Below are 22,783 nucleotides of genomic sequence, written 5' to 3'. Positions count from 1 at the left end.
GTCTAAATACTCAGAAGTCTGAGCCCCAAAACCAAATTCAGGGCACGGAAATGACATTCTGCTAAATGGCATTGATTCCAGAGGTCAGAGCTGTGCAAAAATGCGATCTAAATGGAAACAGGCCAAGTCAAGAAAAGTACAGAGGCCAAAAAATTAAAATGAACATCAGAATATACTATTTATATTATATATATATATATATATATTTTTTTTTTTTAACAGAAAACCTCAAAATCTCAGTGACCTACAACAATGCATGTTTTTTTCCCTTGTTTGGCAGGGACTAATCTGATCTCATCTGAATCCCATGAACTTGTCTACAGGCTACAGGTAAGACCTGGTTTTATTCCACACGTCTCATTCTGAAGTCCAGCCTGGAGAGGCAGTGGCCACGTGCAGTTTGTCCTTTGGGGGGATCATAGCAACATAAGAGGACCCAAGAAACCATACAAATGTTTATAGTCTCTACCCGTGTCATGTTCCTTCACATTCCATTGCCCAAAGCAAGTCATGGCCAAGCTCAAAGTCAGTGGGACAGGGATATATATTCCACCCCAATTGGTGAGAGACAGAAGTATTTGCTGAGTAATAATCTAACCTATCACTGCTGGGCAAATGGTGGCTTTCTTAACCAATCCTTGAGAAAAGATGGGCACATGGTATTTGTGTTTGTGCATTTGACTTAAAAAGCTATTGTCCATGCTAGATCCATCCTCAGATTTGGAGATCCAGCAACTCAACTTTGTCACTTCAACAAAAATGAATCAAACTTTCTGTGACTCAGCTCAACAGAGACCAATATACACATCAGGATGCCAGTTTATTAACTTATTAGGAATTGACTATTTTTGCTAAGTAAGCTGGACATTTGTTTTGATTGATCAGAACCTTTTCTTCTTAAAAGCAAATCTATTAGGGTGTCATTTTAATAACAGCTTCTGGCTTGGCAAGTGTGTGAATTCAGAGTAGAATTCAGTGGGATGGTGCCTCACCACTCATGACCTTCGCCTATAGATCCCCGATATAGAGAGAAGCTGCCACTGGGTAAGCAGGCTTGTTGGGTATTCCCTGTCTCAGCCTCAGAATACACAGCACCAACTGGATTCTGTCACTTGGACTCATGTTTACCACCCTGCTCCTTATTGAAATGATCTCTCATTATATATCTAAAACAACTCATTAAGCTGGAGGTGGTCATATTCCCAGCCCAAGAGCTAGTTTGTCTATTTCTAAGAACACTTTCTGTATATCAGAGCATCCATATGAGTTGCTTTCATTTGTCAAACTCTCTGAATTATAAAGGTGTCCATTTTCATCATCCATAGTAGCTATGCATATTATTTAATGATTTATATTTCTTATATATTCTGGATCATTGAGATTTCAAATATTCTGTCTCATTGTTCTATTGTATACTTCTATTTTGGGTTTGGTAAATATGGTTCCTCAACATGTAAAGATAACTTATTTGGGGGCAGTGATTATTTTTTCAATTCTGACTTTTTTTTTAAAATTTATTTGTTTATGTATTTATTTATGGCTGCATTGGGTCTTTGTTGCTGCACTCGGGCTTTCTTTAGTTGCATCGAGCAGGGGCTACTCTTTGTTGCAGCGCACGGGCTTCTCATTGTGGAGGCTTCCCTTGTTGCGGAGCACAGGCTCTAGGCGCACGGGCTTCAGTAGTTGTGGCACACAGGCTCAATAGTTGTGGCTCACGGACTCTAGAGCGCAGGCTCAGCAGTTGTGGCACACGGGCTCAGTTGCTCCACGGCATGTGGGATCTTCCCGGACCAGGGCTCGAACCCATGTCCCCTGCATCGGCAGGCAGATTCTTAACACTGCGCCACCAGGGAAGCCCTCAATTCTGACTTTTGTATGATGTCTACACTGATATCATAAAATAGTCATTGAAATATTACTTGACATCTGGCTTAATGCTACTGTTCCATAATACGGTACAAATAAGTCTTTGGCATTTGAGAAAGCTGTGTGAACATTTTGAGTATCTGTTTTCTAATTTGTAAATTGGGGGGAAAAAAATACCTGCTTTGCTTGCTGTATAGAAATATTGAAAAGGAAATTAGATAATGTATGAAACACAGTTACTTGGTCCATGAGAGGACTCAATAAAAGATTGATGAATCTGATTAAGATTTTGCAGTGTTTCTATGAACTTTCAAGCAATGTATATTATGAAGGAAAATGATTAAACTCTGTTAGGTATTGAGTGTTGTTGTTTTACATGATCCCTCTGTTTCAAAGGCCTTTTCATCAGGAGATCAAATTAGGTTTTTTCTCCTTCCTTGTCCTTTGTTTTCTAGACCTATTGTACTTGTATATAGAAAAATCTTGATTGATTTATACCTATTGTTCCATTCATCAACAAATGACAATTCAAGCCAGCAAACAAAAGGAAAAGAAAATATCAAAGAATTGAACAATAGACACAATTTTAATTTTACTGCAAAATCTCCCAAAGGGAGGTAGCAACAAAAATGCCACTTTTGGCATCAGCAATGTGCATTTTTCTAATTCCTTCTATCATGATCTTCCCTGGCTCATTTTAATCCTGATGGAATTCTCTATAATGGTCATTAAATTTCAAAGTACTGCACAATTAAGGATTAGTTAACTATTAGACCATATAACGCCACTCTGATTTATGCAAGCTTCATTAAAATCTTTTTCAGCTAAGATCTGAGGGGGATATGAAATGCATCAAATTTAAGAATCTAAAACAGTTTAATGAGACTTTTTCCTGTCTTGACTTCCAGTTATGTGCTTGTGTGGTGCTAGATACTTCAGAGAATGCAAAGAACTATAAATGGTTGTTAATGATGACAAAAGGAGGGAATTTGGTATTTAGACAAGAGAAAGGAGTTTAAATGTATGGCAAGAAAGGGGAAAGGTATTTTTTACATTAACATAGTGGTAGAATGTGAAAGGTTTTGAGTCAGACTGAACTGGGAAGTTATGCAATCTTTCTATTTTAACCACGTATTAGTTTTCTCTTCATGTGTAGCAAATTACCACAAGCTTAGCAGCTTAAAGCAACATCCATTTATTAAATCTCAGTTCTGTAGATGAACTGGGACTTCCCTGGTGGCGTAGTGGTTAAGAATCTGCCTGCCAATGCAGGGGGCGTGGGTTCGAGCCCTGGTCCAGGAAGATCCCACATGCCACGAAGCAACTAAGCCTGTGCACCACAACTACTGAGCCTGCGCTCTAGAGCCCATGAGACACAACTACTGAGCCTGCATGCCACAACTACTGAAGCCTGCGTGCCTAGAGCCCGTGCTCAGCAAGAGGAGAAGCCACCGCAATGAGGAGCCCATGCACCCTAACCCCACTCGCCGCAACTAGAGAGGGCCTGCGCACAGCAATGAAGACCCAATTCAGCCAAAAATAAAATAATTAATTAAAAAAAGAGTCCGTGCAACTGGACTCTGCTTGGAGTCTTGAAAAGCCAAAAACAGGGTATTGAATGGCTAAGCTCTTATCTGGAGGCTCTGGGGATAAACCCACTTCCAAGCTCATTCAGGGTATTGACAGAATACAGATCCTAGTGGTTGTAGGACTGAAGCCTCTTTTTCCTGAGGTCACTGGCTGTCAACAGAAGGTTCCTCTTTTTTCCTAAAGACCATTCACATTCCTTCTCACAAACCGGCCATGACACATCCAGTCCTCTCCTGTTTCAAATCTCTCTGACTTCCCTTTATGCCTTCTTCTTCTACCACACCCAAAGAAAATCCCAAGATTTTAGGCCTCATATGATTAGGTCAGGCCTGCCTGAAAATTCCTCTATCTTTATGTCAACTGATGAATAATCTTAATTACATCTGTAAAATCTCTTCACAGCAGTACCTCATTTATGGTTTGATTGGGTAACCAGAAAAATAGATTCTTGGTGGGGGGCATCATTGGAATTTTGCCTACCACAAGCTATGACATGGGGTTAATAGAAGAATGTAACTCAGAGGATTCTTACAATGATTAAATGACATTACATAGGTAAAGAACTTATTACTAAGACTTAGTAAGTTTAAGAAAATTTGGCCATTATCAGCATTATTATTGTCATTGTTATTATCACCATTACATTATGATTATTATTAAATTCATATTTGCAAGTTTGGAAAAATCGTAAATAGGCCTTCAAAGTATATTGCTATTTTATGCTATGGTTTGCTTACTCTAGCAGGGAGTTATTACAGATAGAACCAAAGCTATACCATCCTATATGTATACTGAGGATATATACATATACATATATATTTATGTTATATTATATTATATGCCAGTTTGTACCCTATCTTTTCAGTTTTTTTAAGTTTTCTGATGAACGGAATACTTTTCATTTTTTTAAGTGAAACATACATTAAAATAAAATGATGAAGAATTATATAACATGCAAATAATAATCAAAAGAAAGCTAGAATGGCTATATGAATTTGAAAAAGAGGCTCCTGAAGCAGTGTTATTACCACAATAAGGAAGGACTTTCCTAATAATAATAACCTAATGATAAATGGGTAAATAAGCAAAAAAAGAAAAATAATCCTAAACATATATGAACCTAAAAGCAGAGCTTCCTTAAACATGATGCATAGAACTGAGAGGAGGAAAGGACGAATGTCCAAAGTTACATATGGGCACTGTTAACACTCAGGTCTGCAATTGATAGAACATGTTGGTGGAAATCAGTGAAAAAAGAGAAAGCTGAGAAATAGGATCAACTAAATTGACCTAATGTGTATTTATAGAAAACTCGACCCAACAATAGCAGAATACACATTATTTAATTGCATGTGAGACATCCATCGAGAAAGACAATATTGAGGGCCATGAAACAAACTTGTGAAAATTTAAAATATTGAAATCATACAAAGTATGCTCTCTGACCCTAATGGAATGAAACTAGAAATCAATAACAGAAAGAGAGCTGCAAAAAATCCTGAGTTTGCAAATTAAACAATATACTTAAAAAATAACACGAGTCAAAGAAGTCACATGGGAAATTAGAAAATATTTTTAATTGAACAAAAGTGAAAATCTAAGAAAGCAAAATTTGTTGAAAAATAGCTAAAGCAGGTAAAACTTCAGTTCCAGCTCCAACATGTAAAGTGCTTGGCAATTACTGCTCCTGTCCCCCAAACAGCAAAATCGTAAAGAAACTGAAAATCAAAAACTTATCTTGGACACATCAGGGACCGAGGCTGCAGAGCAAATTACCACCATGAACTCTGGAAAGATAAGTGAATTCAGATTCACAACTGAGATTTGCTTAATCAGAGCGGAAGCTAGTGGAGCTGAAGCTTGTAGGAATTCTTAAATGGTAATTTCAATGAACTCCTGGGTATAGAAAAAATCGATACACCTAGCCAGGCTTAACCAAGAAAAAAAAAAAGAGAAAATAAACATTGCTAATATCAGAAGTTTGAAAAGGCATTCATCACCACCGATCCCATGGACAATAGAAGGATAGTGAAGGAATACTGTAAGTGCCTCTAATACCCGTAACTTGAAAACTTAAATGAAATGGGCTAATTCTTTGAAAGATGCAAACTACTGAAACTCACACAAGGAGAAATAGCTAATATTAATAGTCCTATATTATTAAATAAATTGAATTGATAATGATTTTTTTTTTTCCAAAAAGAAAGCACCAGGCCCAGATGATTTCACTGGTGAATTTTACCAAACATTTAAGAAAGAAATTGTACCAATTCTTCACCATCTCTTCAGATATTAGAAGCAGAGGGGCCATTTTCTAACTTAATATCTGAGGCCAGCACCACCCTAATACCAGAAACAGATAAAGGCATCCTAATGCTTTCAAGTAAGTTAATGTGTATAAACCACTCAGAACACTGGCACAGAATTAGCTCTTCACTATTTGTTTGCTACTAACGTTCGTATTAATCTAGAATTTACTTATATCGGCAGGTATTTGGAGGACTCCTAAAGGCAAGTTGGAGTCACTGAAGTATTTTAAGCAAAGAAGTTGTGCAGGGCTATGTTTTCATTTCAGGAATAAACACAATCCGTCTAGAAGCAGTGATTAGCAGCAGTTAGAGAGGCGCAAGATGAATTATTGAGAAGGGCTTAGACTCTTTAGTCGTGGTCCAGGACGGAAAGAATGAAGGCTGGCGTCAAAACCGCACCCTTGGGAGAGGGGTTGTAGCGAGGAGACAGCTCTGAGAGATGTTTAGGGGGAGAACCATCAGGGCTGGGCGCCTGATTTAGTGTGGAGATTGTGGGAGAAACGCTGCCCTAGGAAACAGTAAACATTCTGCACAGAATGAACACGCCTCCAAGGCAATTCTGTATAGCTGCAAACATCGCTGTGGAGCAACAGCTTTGTAAGTCACTGCGGTGAGGTGCTTCAGGAGCTTGAAGAATCAGAACATGAATGTAAACCTCAGTGATCCCTGACGTAGGATCCGAAATCTTTGGCATGAGACTCCAAGGTCCGCCAGGGAGCGCACAGAAACAGAGAAGAGAGGGACAGAGCTTCTTTCCATAGCCATATGATTTTTGCAATCTCAGCAGCGTACAAACAGAGACCCATGGCGATCTCTAGTGCGCTCCTCTACCCTGGACACATGGTCTAATCAGCCAGGATGGAGTTACAAAGGGAGGAGATAGTAAACACACACAACTATGCTTCAATAAAGAAGAAAATAAAAAGTAAACACATACTGACGTTTTCTCTAAAACCCACTGTAGGGCTGAAGATTTCCCCAAAATACCCAGCACCGCTTAACAACATACTCTCTTTCTCAGATACACAGTGACTAACCTGAAAGAAAACATTTGGTTCAATGCTCTCATTTTTGGGGGGAGAAGAAGTGAAGGGTCCAGACATGACTTATCCAGAGCCATCCGCCCTCCAGAGGCAGAGCTGGGAACCCACCGTGTTGTTGCCGTTCCTCCTGAGCTCCTTTTTCCTCCCTCGGCTGTTTTGCTCTCCTTTCCGTCCCTTCCATCCATCCTTCCTGGAACATCTGGTAAACATTACACAACGGAAGACGTCATTCTACATGCAAGTCTTTCTGAAGTTATTTCAGACAGGATGTTGTCCTCAGCTGAGTCACAAAAGGGACTGCCAGTGAAGACCCCTCAGACGTGAACGGCATGTGTGAGTTTCCCCCGCAGGTGAAGAAACATGGATCTCAAGCCAATCAGCATCCCCCATCGCAATTCCCTGAGCATCGACTTCGGGTACCAGGAGCCTGATGGTCCTCCCTGTACACCTCATCAGTCACTTCCTCGCGAAATGCCTGGGAGATGGGGCCTGCGCTTGAGCATTCCTTCCTGCCCTGTTTCTGCCTAGCAGTCCCCCTGCGTGGTGTTTGCTGCCTTTGTGAACAGAGGCACGTTGGCCGTGTAACGTTACCCCCTGCCGGGTGCTGTCAGCACTGCCATTCCCATCCTCAGGCCCCCAGCGGCTGTCCATCATGCCATGATCCCCGCAGACCAGCAACCTTCACTCTCCTCTTCCAGACGCAGGAGAAGCCTCTTCTCATCAGCATGTATCTCACAGGCAATTTTCACAACAGACCTTGGGAGGCCCGGAAACAGCAGGCTTCTCTTTCCCTGGTCGAGCAGGCTGAGCTGTGTGAGCACAGGAGGCCGGGCTCAGCGATGGCCCAGGACAGCCCGATAGCAGATCCTTGAGAACTGCCCCTTTTTGGGCAGTTTACAACATTTTCTACTTTTTCACTATTATAACTCTTCAGGTATTATTTATTATGTGTATTTTCTTTGCGTTCATCTCTTCATTTCAAAAGTGATGTCCTGTTATTTATCATTCTTTCATGAGTTCTGTCACCTAACTTCTGAGGCTTTCATAAATTCTGACATACATTGCCCTGCACATCTTGTATGCACTTCTTGATGTGTTTTAGCCCGTTTTGAAACAGTGTGTTACAGTTTTGATCTTTCTGACACATTGGCTTTGTCTGTGGCATGCTAACCTGCTCCTTTTTCTTCTGTATCTTAAAGTAACTTTACAGGGATGTGAGTTTCAGAGTGTTCAGATTGTTTATTTTGAAGTAAATTTCGTTCTTCTGAAGTTTAAAAGTTCAGATAGTTTCTCTCATGTCAGGAGCCTCTCTCTTCTGTAGTTTCCCTGTAATATGAAAAATGCAAAGTTTGCTTTCTGATCGCCCAGAGAGGTCTTTGATTTTATGACTCCTCATTGTAAAAGCTTAAACTCAGTGACCCCCTCAAATGAGCCTTTCCTACATCTCTCTCCCCACCGACCTTCTCTTTTTCATCTCGCTCTCATGCCAGGCCTCTTGTGAGTGCCTTGGATGCTCAAAGAAAAACGCCGGGATGATTTTGTTCTCAACTAACCAAATAAAGGATTTGCTTCAACATATCCAATTATTTTCTTTTAGTCCTAGCTTTCCTGCTTCCATATACTATTAGAGAGAGAGAGAAGGAAAGTAGGAAACTAGGCATTTAGAAAAGAACTTGGGCAGCATCTCCAGGGGAAGGAAGATGAGGGTCTGGGCTGAGCTGTAGCGGGAGAACGTTTGCTGAATCCACAAGGCGTTGAATCAGGGTGATTAGTCCCGGGTTCAGTGGCTCCTTCCTCCTCACGGGCCTCCCTCCTCCTTTACATCCCGCTCTCCTTCTTTGGGTGGACACCACCGAAGTCTCTCCTCACTCACCCCAGTGATGATGTAATTTCTTGCCCTGGCTTAGACTTTGTTCTCTTCATTATCATTGTGTTTTTATCTCTTTGGCTCTCCAACCGTTCAGGCAAGGGCTCCAAAGAATGGTTTGTTCTGCTTTCTGGTTTTATGTCTTTTTGTTACACCACTGGGCAGACTTAAAAACCCAATTCTTTAACATCTCTGAAACAATCTGCAAATATGAGCTAACCGATTCTCACCTTGGTCCTGGGAGGCTGGGTGAGTGTGATTGTTTCCGCTTTACGGATGAGAGCACCGGACTGGGAAAGTTTAAGGTATGTGCTTGAGTTTGCAAAATAAAGCAGAGAGCAAATGCATCATTCACAGTAGGACCATTCCTGACAGATCGCTACCCTTGAAAGCAACTGGTGGAAAAGAGGAGGGTGGAGGTGGGTCCGGGGAAGTCAGAGGACAGTTTCATGGTCTTGGGCAAGATACATCAGGGACATGGGTGTAATTATATGTTTATGTATCTTTCACCCATTGGGTGATCCTTGAGGACATGGATGGAGATGTACTTATTTTACCATCATCACAGTCTGTGATGCATAGTATGTATTTAGTAATAATATATGTGTCTGAAATGTAGATGGTGCTAGAAATACAGATTCCTTAACCTTCCTAAACTCCACCTGACTAGAGCATAATGGGTAGCACTAGGTACATTTAATTTTCATGTTTATTTCTGGGCTCTGGAGTCGGCCTAATTCCACATCTTGGCTTCATCATTTATATGCCTTGCAATCTTGGACAGATCACTGAGCCTTACTAAGCTTTATTTTCCATCATTTGTAGAACAAAAGAAAACAATAAAAAAATATTAATAGTACCTATTCATGGGGTTGCTGTATAAGGGGAACTGAAATTATTAGACCAGAAACTGGTACGAAGTAAGTACTCAGTTCTCCCCTGTCTTGAATACATGCACACACGAAAGCATTATTCTTTTTATTTCCCCTCCCTGTGTCTAGTACAGAGAGTTATCAAATACTGAACGTGAAGCATACACGCTTTTGGAAGCTTACTGCCTCCATCAGACAGTTAAAAATAACTGATTTGTGACCACCTAGAGGGGTGGGATAGGGAGGGTGGGAGGGAGACGCAAGAGGGAGGAGATACGGGGATATATGTATATGTATAGCTGATTCACTTTGTTATACAGCAGAAACTAACACACCATTGTAGAGCAATTATATTCCAATAAAGATGTTAAAAAAAATTAAATAAAAATAACTGAGTGCTACTAAGGTAAACCATACAGCAAACTTCAGGGGACAAATTTAAATTGTTTTGACTAATAAAATTCGTATAAATAAATACAAAATATTTTTGGCTGGTCGGACAAATGCTTTTTATTGCCGCAAAAGTTCTTAGGATAGGATTTGCCTTATGCAAACCTTAGAACAGATGTGTGCAGCAGCAGTTTGTTGATACCTAGTAGGGGACTCTCGCCATAGATGTTCATTAAATGTTTACCGACCATTAGGGGTATTCATTTGGCAGTAGTTTTCACTAATAGCCACTTGAGAATAATAGAAGAGAAAAAAAATGTGCTCACTGTTTCGCATGGAGGTGGTCGGAATTTTTACATCCTATTCAGACTTGCTGAAATCTTGAGTCAGAGTACAACTTTTACACTCAGATATACAAGTTGTCCTACGGATCTGAAGATTACTTTGAATACATCAAAAGCCAATTGTACCTATTCTTTATTCTAAAATGTATTCTTTATTTTGAAATCCACAGAATTTAAAATGTTTTATTAGCTCTCAAACCACCAGATGTTGCATATACTATCTTATTTTTAATTTAATTTGTTTTCTTTTTGTGGCACCGTTTCTCCTAGAGATCCATATGGTATTCTCCTGACAGGGTTTAAAGAGCCTAAGCATTTGGTTCAGGTGTATTTGGAGACACCTGTAACACTCCTTGGAGAATGGAGAGAACTTACACTGTTGCATAACCAGATTTGGAGCTTCACTGGCAAAAGAAAAAAAAATCAAGTAGAAAGTAGAAAACAAAGTGTATTTCTAGTACCTATATTCTAGGCTGTCACTTTGATAATTCTGATTCAGACTTATGATGCATTGCAGGGAATATACAAGAGGGCAGAAAAAACAGAGTTTTAAAGAAAACATCAATAGTGTTATTTCTCAGAAGTAGATTATGCAGGAAGTATGCAAATTACTTCTTGCTGAAGCAGGAACTGAGAATAGCAAAAGCCATATGAACAAGGAACAATCTCTCGATTACCTCATCCTTAAAGAAGAAGGAGAAAAAGGAATCTGAATATTTAGCAAAGAGAACCTGAAATCTTTGCTAGAAGGGTCATTTATGTGGGTGTGTTCCTCTGAAACTATTGAAGCAAAGCTCTTACATCTTAAATTTGAGTGTCATGATAAGATTTTACATTGGATGGAGGGAAGTTTAATCTCTTAGATTGTTTTATCCCATTCTTGGTTTTGACATATGAGGGGTCTCATAAAGCTTTTAAGGGTTGCTTATACTTTGGGGGTACACTGACACCAGGACGAGCCTTGTTTTGACTACATTTCCTTGATCTTGGTATTACTGTCTAAATAGGCAGGCTTCCCATAGGTAATATCAAATGTTTAAAAGAAAATACATTGTTTTTATTATTCCATGTATTTATAGTTTAAAGACTCAGATTCAATATTATCTCTGTTTCTATTATTAACTTGTACATATCTCTGTTGTGCAAACACATTTTAATTATATTTTCTGCCTGATGAATTTCCAATTCCCTGTCTTTTATTCTAGGTAACCCTTGGATTTACAAGAGGGACTGAGTCATGGAAGAATCTCAAATGGTGAGTAACTTGGTGGGAAAATAAAAATGGAATGATTTATTTAAATATCTAAAACCGTACTATTCCACAATCATCATTGCAACAATTTCACTTAACTAGACCCTCAAACACCTTAACTCAATACTTTTTTCAGAGATGTACCCAGAGCCTCAGAATGTTCATTGATTGAGACTTTAATTTTGCTTTTTAGTGAAAGAGGGGCCATGATCTTCCAAGCTTAGTTAGATTAACTGTCATGGTTTTCCTTGTGCATGCCTCAGACTGGCGCTGGTTGAATACTGTTTCAGAGGTGGATGGTGGGTCTACACCACAAACCATATTCTCTATTAGGCTCCACTGATAAGAGGCTGAATAAGAATAGCCTCTGATATTGAGAACTTACAGATTAGCTTGGGAATGGCTTTCACCAAAAATCTCACAGTGGAAGTATGATTATTGCCCAATGGAATGTAAGGATGGAACTAATTAATTAAATGGAGCTTGGATGGCAGCTGGATGGAATCCAAGAATACAAAAACAAAAACAAAACAACCAAAAACAACCAAGAACATAATTAAGCTGGTCCTAACAACTAGGAAAGAAGCAGGGGCTTTTTCAATAAGAGACAAGAGTGTGATCAAAGGTTAAGAAGTGTTGATTTCAACCCAAATGATTTATTAAGAAGAGGTTTTTTGTTTTGTTTTGTTTTTTAAACAGAACAAGAAATCCAGAGTTTGAGCACTTCCTATTTAGATTAAAATCAAGAAGTTTGGCTTTTGACCTTGGGCCCTTCCTCCCTCATTTACTGGACACTGCAGTAGTTCCTAGCCTCATATCATTACACAAAAACACCTAAATGCCTGGGGAGTAAAATCATAGCCTTGAGCCTTCTTTAAAGACCAAGGAAAGTGCTTCATGTCTATTGGTTGGATTTATGCCATATGCCCATTTTTAAATCAAATGCAGGAAGTGGAAAGGGAGCTGTTATTATTGACTCTAAGAATTCCCGCCGGGGCTGGGTACATCTCCTATACAGAACAGGGTACCTGAACGAGAAGAGGGTTCTATCAACACAGAAGGAGTAGGTGTTAGGGTGACATAGGACTAGCCACTCGGGAGCATCCAAGAATGGATGACTGAAGGGTAAGGAGCAAAAGCCACGATAGGGGTATTTAAGGAGCTCTGAGCAATTCCACTTGTATAAATGATAGGATCTGGTCCAAGGGCCACATGTAAAGAGTTTGCATTCTGGGTTAAATAATGTGGGTCCCCAAATTACTTTCTCTTCCACTGGTAAGAAAAATGTGGAAGTGGTAAGAATACGATTTTAATGACCTCCTTACAGTGTGATTGATGCTTGAGATTTGTGATTGTATGTATTCTCACAAATATTAAGAGATAAGTATTATACTCACTTTTCACAGATGAAGAAAATGATACTCAGATGCAAAACCTCCTCAGCTAATAAGGAGCAGAACTGAGATTTAAAGTGAGGCTGGTTTGGCTCCAAAGCCTGGGTGGATTCTAGTTCTGTGTAGGCCGAGTTACCTGTGCACGCTCCATTAGAGTTTTATCAAACCTAGAAGTAATGTATGAAATTGAGATATTGCATTTTTCATGGCTCTCCTTGCCTCCGTGTAGGTGTTGAAATAGAACTATGAAGCCCTCAAAGGGGCCTGAACCAAAGGAAGGAGGGTGGACCCCTAGTGACAAAATGTTCTCCCTACCTCCCAGGAGTCTCCTTCTTGCCCATCGTGGTGATGAAATTTAAATTTGCCTCTGCCTTCTATTTTAAAATCATCAGAGTATAAGAGCCCCGAAGGAATTAGGAAGGTGATATTCCTCAAACGTGACTATTCGAGGTGCTTGTAGGCCTGGCAATCGGGGCTCTCCTCTGGGCCCCCGTGCACTTCAGGGCCCCCTCTATCCTTCAGCAGCTGTGCTGCACCCACAGGGCGAGGGGTCCATGGAGCCATGGGGCGTATGTCCACACCTACTGAGAACTCACTTCCTCCTTTTGAATCACTGTCCGGAGACCCAGGTCTCTGAAATCCCTAACAGCTACATGCGCACTCCTAGGCCTGTGTGCGTCACCTTCTAAAACTGTTTTCTTCCAAAGACAGACTACCCCATAGGTGTATGTACTTTTTAGCTTGAGGGGTAGAAAAAGGTGTTCGCTTTCAAATACTGGAGTGCTGAGAGTGGAGCTTGGGTTGGGTAGATGTGATCGCTTGTCAGTGGGTATGCTCACTGACATGAGATAGGATGGTACCCGGAGTCAAAGAAAAGACACTAGTCTGAGACCTCTCTTGGCACCTTTGGTCCGTGCCCTCTGAATGCCAGGGGTGGGCCTAAGGCTATGGTCGTAAAAGTTATGTTGATTAAGGCCTAGTACCTTAGTCGTGAAAAATAGCTAGCACTTACCTATCACTCCCTGTGGGCCAGGCTCTGATCTAAGCCCATTCAATATACCAACCCACTTAATCCTTATATCAACTCAGTCATAAAGTTTGTGAGGTGAATAAAACCCCTTGAGTTGTGCAAATTACAGCATGACTTGACAGTCCTGGAATTTTATGAATTAGGGCACTATTAAACACCCTCTTTTACAAATGAAGACACTGGGGCAATGAGATAAAGCAACTCACCCATAGACACACGGTAAGATTTGTTCCCAGGCCATCTGCCTACAAGTCTGTGTTTTAGCCATCTCACCATCCTCCCATGCTAGGAGGAGGTGCATGTTTTTCTATCCATTGCCTTCTGTGTCATATTTTCAGGACCCTTGACATTAAGTATCAAGACCTAGAATTGGAGCGACAAAGGAACTTCATAGCAGAGGAACTCTTGTACAAGGCCTCTCACCCCTTGCTTAAAAACCCTCAGGGGTTCCCTAGTGCTCTCAGATGATAGAATCCCAACCATTTAAACTGGCTCACAAGACCTTTTAATCTTTGGTAACCTGTTTCACTTTGAAAATTCAGCCACTGCTTGTCAGTCTGTTATTTTCACTTCCTCACATATAGCATCTTCTCCATTCCCTTTGGACGTTTGCACACAGGGTTCTTTCTGCCCAGATCTTCCCACACTTCCCAACTCCCTCCCCTCGCCCCAGTTAAATCCCAGTCATTCTTCAATTTTCAGCTTCATGTCACTTCCTCCAAGGAAAGTACGTCCATCAACAGCCCCCTAAATATTTGTTGACAAGTTCCATATTGTAGCACACATCAAACTTTGTTGGCATTGCCTGTTTATTGTCTGTGTCTCCCACGGAATTATAAACATCTTCAGAGGAGAGATTGTGCCTGATTGTCCGCTGAGTCTTCCAGAGCCTAGCACAGAGACAGCAAGCAATTCAGAGCTGAACAGAAAAACCCTGAAAACTCTCATTATTGAGTTTACAAGTTAATACAATCTCAACAGCTTCCAAATCATTAAGTATAATTTTAGTAATAATTAGCATTATGGGGCTTCCCTGGTGGCGCAGTGGTTGAGAATCTGCCTGCCAATGCAGGGGACACGGGTTCGAGCCCTGGTCTGGGAAGATCCCACATGCCGCGGAGCAACTAGGCCCGTGAGCCACAACTACTGAGCCTGCGCGTCTGGAGCCTGTGCTCCGCAACAAGAGAGGCTGCGACAGTGAGAGGCCCGCGCACCGCGATGAAGAGTGGCCCCCGCTTGCCACAACTAGAGAAAGCCCTCGCACAGAAACGAAGACCCAACACAGCCATAAATAAATAAATAAAAATAAAAATAAAAATAATAATAATTAGCATTACGTTTTCGTCTTCTTTCTATTTCTCTTGCCAGTTTGTAATGGTAAGGATTATGGTGAAGCTTAAAAGAAGAAAAATTAGTAGGAAAAGGAACTGGGTGCTTCTCTACGTTTAGAGGATATGAAGTGTAGAATTTTAAAATTCAGGATTCGGTATAACAAATTCCAACTTGTTCAGAGTTTTTCTGAAACCATATGCTTATCACCATATTTTTTCTGCCTTTTCCTTCCCTTTTCTATTTCAATTTTAATGGACACATACGGCTCACATTCAATTTTAAATATGGGTACAAGAAATTCAACATATTTTTCAAAAACAATCAAATATAAAGGATAATTAAATTTATTATATCTCACTGACTTTTAGCATAAAACTCCATATCCCTCACAAAAACAAAAACAAAAAATAAACAAAAGAAAACCATACATACACACACAGTCTCAATTAGATTGAATGGATCAGAACAAATCCTAGGTTAGATTTTTTAAGAAAAGGTCCCTAAATAACCACAATTTCATTTCCAATTTGTAATGAGTATGGAGTGATATTACATGCAATCCTGAAGAAGGTAGATGGAAAGAGTGCCAAAAATTTTAAAGTGTTTCCAAATATTTACATTTGCTTAGAGTTTCCCAAAGAAATCACTGATTTAAGGATTAGAAAATGAATGAGCACTTTTGATAACAATGCAATATTGATACAAAGACAAACACTTTGGGAGACAGCTGCCTCCGTTCTGAAAAGCATGCGAAATGTACACATTTGGCTTCCAAGAATAAAAGAAAATGCTTAGTGAAACAAAACAGCCCAGGAAAGAAAAGCAGTAAGATGTGGAGACTGGTGAGTAGAATAGAAAGAGGACAATTGATGAACATTTCTATAGTAGTAATAGCACAGAATACCGGGCCCTGGGAGCCGCCATCAGCCCAAACCTAAGGTTGGCTATCCCGCTCTCATTTTCCTATAAAATTTGTACAAAACATTTTAAAGCTCTAAAAATTACCCTCAGGCATAGTAAGTAGGCTGTACTGCTATCTCTATTTCCTAAGTGCAGTGTGTTATGAGAAAGTTATTATGCAGAATAAAAAAAGAAAGAAATAAACCTACAGAAACATGGTGGGAATTGGAATGAGCAGTGCCACAGGGCTGGAATCCCAGGCCGTTTTCAGGATGAATATTCAGGATGGCCATTTGACCATCTGTAAGATGGGGTGGTTTGGCTGCATGAATCTGTATGATCCTGTTCAGATTCGCTTATTCATTCAACAAAGTGTTGAATGAGTCTTTCCTGCTGGAACATACACTGTTCTAGGTACCAATATACAGTCTAGATGCTAGTGGCAAGGAAAAGATACCAATCTTCAATCAATCCATCAATCGATCAATGAGTTAATATGGAAATTAACAGTTATAATAAAAATGCAATATGGTCATGTGATAGAGAGTCACTGGTTGTGTAGGGAGAGGATGGATTGATAAGAGATATCTCAATTAAGAGGTAACATTTAAACAATACACGTGTGATGGCAAGGATATATCGATATTCAAATGTTTGGGAAGAATATTGTAAAAAGGTAGGGCATTATGTGAAACAAACTATGAGATCAGAAAAAGCATAGATTGTTCAACAAAGAGAAGAGACAGAAAGACAAATATTATATGATTCAAGCTTTATGAAGTATCTAAAATTGTCCAACTCATAGAAGCAGAGACTAGAATGGTGGTTGCCAGGGGCTGAGAGGAGAGAAGAAATGGTTATAAAGTTTCTGTTATGCAGGATGAATAAGTTCTAGAGATCTGTGAACACAGGACTACAGTTATCAATATGGTATTATGCACTTTAAAATATGTTAATAGGATAGGTCTCATGTGTTCTTACCAAAACACACACACTTACACACACACACATGTGTAATCACAAGAACACAAGAAAAATTTTAAATGCACTATGTTTAGTATCTTGGTTGTGGTGATGATATAACAAGTGTACACATGTGTCCAAACTTATCAAGATGTACATATTAAATATATGAAATTATTAGTGTATTAATTATACCTCATTAAAGCTGAAAGAGAGAGAGAAGGAAAGAAAGAGAGAAAGAAAGGAAGAAAGAAAGAAGGAAAAATGAGAGACAGAGAGAAACAAAGAAAGACAGAGAGAAAGAATAGAAGCTAATTGTGTATGTTGAATGTGGGAGAAAATGGTAAAAAGGAAGTCTGGCCAGATACAAAGGACCATGCTGTGTAGACTCTTTCAAGCCAGGGTAAGTAAAGTAGATTTCCACTTCCTGTTAGGAGAAGCCACTGAAGGGTTTTGCATTGGTGAGCATTAATTTGACTTAGGTTATTAAAATACCACTCTGGCCACTGCATGGGAAATCAATGCCAGAGAGGCAAGAACAAGAGCCGGCAGGCAAGGAGGGCACAATTTCAGTGGCCAGATGAGAAATGAGGAACAAGGATGCAGAGGAAGTGGTCAAAATAAAGCCTCATCAGATATGGAAGATATTCTAAACACAGAGCAGATCAGAAATGTTCATAGATGGGAGGTGGATGCAGGTAATGTGAGAAATCAAGAGTAGACACAGAATTGGAGGCCTGAGGTGTGAAAGACTTGGGAATAAGCCAGTTTGAGGTGAAGAATGTAAAGAGTTCACTGTGGTCCACGTTTGGTTGAAGCCTCCATTTGACATCCAACTGGAAATGTGGACCAGGCTGCTGGATGTGTGAGTCTGGAGAAAGTTGGAGGTTGATATAGATGTGGAATCATCAACACCTATGAGGTATTTAAAGACATTGCCTTAGTGTTTGGGCTGCTATAACAAAAATACCAAAGACTGGGTGGCTTGAACAACAGAAATTTATTTCTCACCGTTCTGGAAGCTGAAAGTCTGAGATTCCGTTTCTGGTGAGGACCCACTCACTCCCTGATTCTTAGACGGTCGTCTTCTCCCTGTGTCCTCAGATGGTGGAGGGGGCAAGGGAGCTCTCAGGGGTCTCTTTTATAAGGGTACTAATCCCATTCCTTAGGGCCCCACCCTCTTGACCCAATCACTCCCAAAGGCCCCCATCTTTAAATACCATCACATTGAAGATTAGATTTCAACATATGAATTTTGAGGGGACACAAAGGTTCAGTCTATAGCAGACATGCACTGCACAATACTCCTCAAAAAAGGGAGTAGAGAGGGTTTCAGGGGCCATGAACATAAGCCTGAAACACTGGCCTCTAGAAGTTGGGAAGGGAGAAAAACAGCATACAAAGGGAATGGAGAAAATTTGAACATTCTCTAATTCTGGGACCATCAGGAGGTAATTTTTTTCTGACCTCAGTCTCACACACCAAGAACATTTATTCAAATGGCCACCACTCCATCTGAACAGTGCTAAACACTGAAAATGCTAAAATAAAAGAAACTCCATTTTTTTTTCTCAGTGAGCTCAATAATTGTTGGGAAAAGTTATGCAAAATCAGTATGCTAAGTACAACATAAGATGCAGGGATGAGGTACTGAGATCACAGAAGAGAGATTGGCTATTTGTAGAGAGGAAGTCAGGGAAGTCTTCTTGGATAAGGAGTACTGAGTAGGTGGTGTTCAAAAATAAACCCTAGGATGATGTCCTAGGTGCCCTGGATGTATAGTTCAGGATGTCCAAGTGGGGATTCACATGTTAAAGAATCATCTGAACTAGGGGTTCCCTAGCCCACCTGTGTGCTGTCTCTACCCTAGACAGGTACTGAGACAAACATTCTGCATGGTGTGCTAACCTGCTCGCTTGTGAAAGTATATGTGTGTGTGTTTGTCATGTGTTTTTCCTTTCTCTAAATTAAAAGGATAAAATATAAACATTGATCGTCTAAGATCATTCAGATTGATGTGTCTTAGCTAAAAGATTTCCTCCTGGGGATCAGCCTAAATAACTCATCTCTTTGCCTTGCTTCCCAATCGCAGTGCACATCATCTCCCTGGATGGCCCAGGGTGAGGGTGTGATGGTGTCAGCTCTGCACTTGGGTTATGGTACCCGAGAGCATCTGCCCAAATCCTGAGTTAATATCTCTACAGAGCCACCGTGCCCCCGTTCACAATAATGAACAGCGACCACGAATTACTGTACAAGGATATGGTATATAGGAATAGTAATTAGTAGTTTCAGATAGTAATTCTAAATACGGTTTGCAGAATGAATCTGAGACAAGAGGGAAGAGGGAAGAAGATTAGTTTGTTGTTTCAGAACAAAGAGCTGAGGTGGTGATATAAAACCGCTGGGTTGCCATGGGAATCAAGGAAATGAAATGAACACAAAAGGTGCAGAACTAATATTTGTTAAGTGCACCCTATGCGTGAAGCATTCAGCTCACCACAAGAGCCCTTTAAGGTTGGGATTTCAGATGATTGAAATTGAGACTGAGAGAGGGTGAGCAAGTTACCCAAAGTCACACAGCAAGGAGTTGGTGGAGCCAATCTCCCTACACGATCTGTCTAAATGTTAAACCTGTGCTTGTTTTACTGTCCAAGACTGCCTCCCAGTGACCTCTTTTACCTTCCACATCAAATCCACCCACACACCTTATTGGTTATGGCTTCTGATTCTGTCTTCATTCACTCTAAGTCTCCCTTGGTATCGCCCTAATACAGATCCACATCATCTCTCGCTTGGTACAGGAGGCTGGCAGCTCCATTTCCTAAAACCTAAGTGAGAGTAAAATACTCAGCTTCAAATACCCAAGACTGCAGGAGAAAACAATGAAGGTAAGCTTTCATATTTTGAACCCAAGCACATGAGGCCTTGTTTGTACCTTGCATAGCATTCCGTGCGGCCCTCATACAAGAGAAACATGATTATTTAAGAGTCTATTTTGCATAATAACTGAGTCAGAAATCTGGTATCACTTTTGCATATTTGAGCCAAGAATGCAACCGTCCTGATAAATGCTTCTTCTCTACAAACATTGGCAGTAACCGGAAGATCAGAAAGTGCCTGAAATTTTGCCAGACACGCACCACTCAGCTTGTTCTTCGCTTTCTATGAATCGTAGAGAAAAGTGAGTTTGAACTCTTTTTTCAATCAGATAAATCACTTCGTACTTACAGTTTCCTGGTGTCTGTATATGATATTTGTGCAGTTAGTTGGAAAGCACCTGTAACTGGGTTTATGGAAGTTTTGGTCTATTTGCTTCTTCAGAAAACAGAGTGATGGAGCTGAGGTGGGGTTGCCTGAAAGCCATGGAGCTCTGACGGCTGTCAATCCAGATAAAGCTCTCTGATGCTAAGCAAATGAATCCAGTGAGTCATGTGGCTGACTGAGAGTTCCTTAAGTAATCAGGGCGTCCTTAAGTTTCCTGGAGCACCTTTCTAAGTTCAGTCTAAGTGTCCAGTTCACTCATCATCACACTTTATTTTCTAAGTGTCGGTATGGATGACACCTTCATTAAAACCATTATGATTTTAATAATGATGATAATTCCAGAAAATGACAGCTTAGTGGCATTAGGCAAAGGTGGACTATGGCTAATTTACGTATCTTGGTGTTCTGTCAAGATGGAAGGCTGCCCACTCTGGAAAGCAGAAAGTGGAAAGCAGTCCACTCTGCTTCAGCCCCTTCCGGCATCCAATTCTTCAACTTGATCAATGTCGTATCAAGACGTAAGGTAGAACCCAGGCTCATCTTGCTCTGCCTCTTCCCTCTCCCCTCCATCCACCAGTTATCACTTTCCATTATTTCTCACTTGGAGAGATCTCCTCAGCAATCCACTTTTCCAGTTTCCCTGGAACTGGAAACTTGGTAAGCAGACACCAAATCCCACCAAATGAGGCACAGTCCCGTCAGCTGCCCCATGTTTTTTAAGTCACCTTTAAAGTCATGCTATTTACAAAACAAACAGTAAACAAGCAACAATGAAACAACTTTAAAGGCTCTCCCAAATAGTAAAAGCCTAAGTGTCTACAAGAGCAAGATAATTGCTTCAAAATGGGATATAACAAAGGGACAAATTTGGAAATGCAGAAACACCTCAAAGTGTGTGTGTGTGTGTGTGTGTGTGTGTGTGTGTGTGTTTATCATAGTGTTTTCTATCATAAAAGGTGGCATGTCAAATCTGAGAAATGGGATGGATTTATCGATAAATAATGCTAGGGAAACTGGTAAATTATTTGGAAAACATCAGGTACTTAATTCAAGTACCTACTAATGTAATTTCAAGTTTAAAATATTACCAATAAACATTTTAAAAGCACTATGAGGAAGATAAATAACCTTAACCACAGGATGGGGAATGCCTTTCTAAGAATAATACCATGGGGGAAAATCATAAAGAAAAATGTACATAGGATTGATATAATAAAACTATAAAATTGATATATATAAAAGGACATAATAAAATATTTAAAACCAACAACAGAGTAAGAAAAATATATTTTCAAGGAAAGATATAGAATTGATATTTTTAAAGGGCTTTAATAAATCAGAAAAACAATATCCCAATAATAAAATGAGCAAAGAAGAAATCCTCACTCCCCCCCCCCACACACACACAATTAAAATTTCATGGCACAAAATCTTATATTAAAAGTAGTAAAAATTCTCAATTTAACTAGTAAAAGTAAACATAACTTACATTTGAAAAATGTATTTTCATTCCCTACCAAATAGGCAAAATTGAGAAAAGATAACTAGTGCTTGTTGACCTGAAACAAATTGACTGCTAGATATTTATCCCGCAAAAATGGGTTTATTGGGGATCAGCAGAGAATTGAAATTCAGGGTCTGCAACCACGGTCAGCCATGTGTAACTCCCCACAAGGCAAGGGAAGGAGAACGCTTTTATAGAGGGGAAGAGGAAGTTGGGAGGGCTACGATACACAAAGAGTTCACGGTTTTCATTGGCTGAGTCCTTGCCAGGAAAGAAGGGGAATCTTTCTTTGTCTTGCTGGGCTCTGCCATCTTTGCAGGGTGTAAGAGCTCCTCCTTCTGGTCTCCCAAGTCTGTTTAATTGAGGTTTCCGTTCGTTAGTTTTTTATCAATACATACTAATTCAGAATTTGTTTCTTTCCCCAATTAAATTGGAACCATCACACATGGCAAGATTTATCAAGAAAATTCCAAATTAAAAAAATCTGCCTTGCGGCTTCTTAGAACCATTGTCATTTCAGAATACAGACCCAACAAAGAGAACTGCTAAAGTTACGCAGACGCTCGTCTGTCGGGCTGCTCAACGTGCAGTGGGTCTCCTGCTGCATCCAGGGCTGGAGCAACTCGTCCAGACTGTAAGCCTGGGTCAGATGCAGGGTGTCAGTTCCCATCTCCTAGCCTCTCAGTTCTGTATTTCCCCTTTTCCCTATTACATTGCCTTAATCACATCACAGGGAACTTTATGAGGGTAGAGCCTGAATCTGTCTTGGTCACTAGTGAATGCCCAGCACAGAGTGTGTGATGAGTTCACAACGAGCTTTGGCCCTTCCTGAGTATATTTGCAAATTAGCTGAACGATCA

This window comes from Balaenoptera borealis, assembly GCF_965194805.1.
Source record: "Balaenoptera borealis genome assembly, chromosome: 17".
Classification (NCBI taxonomy): domain Eukaryota; kingdom Metazoa; phylum Chordata; class Mammalia; order Artiodactyla; family Balaenopteridae; genus Balaenoptera; species Balaenoptera borealis.
This window is presented reverse-complemented; position numbering follows the sequence as displayed.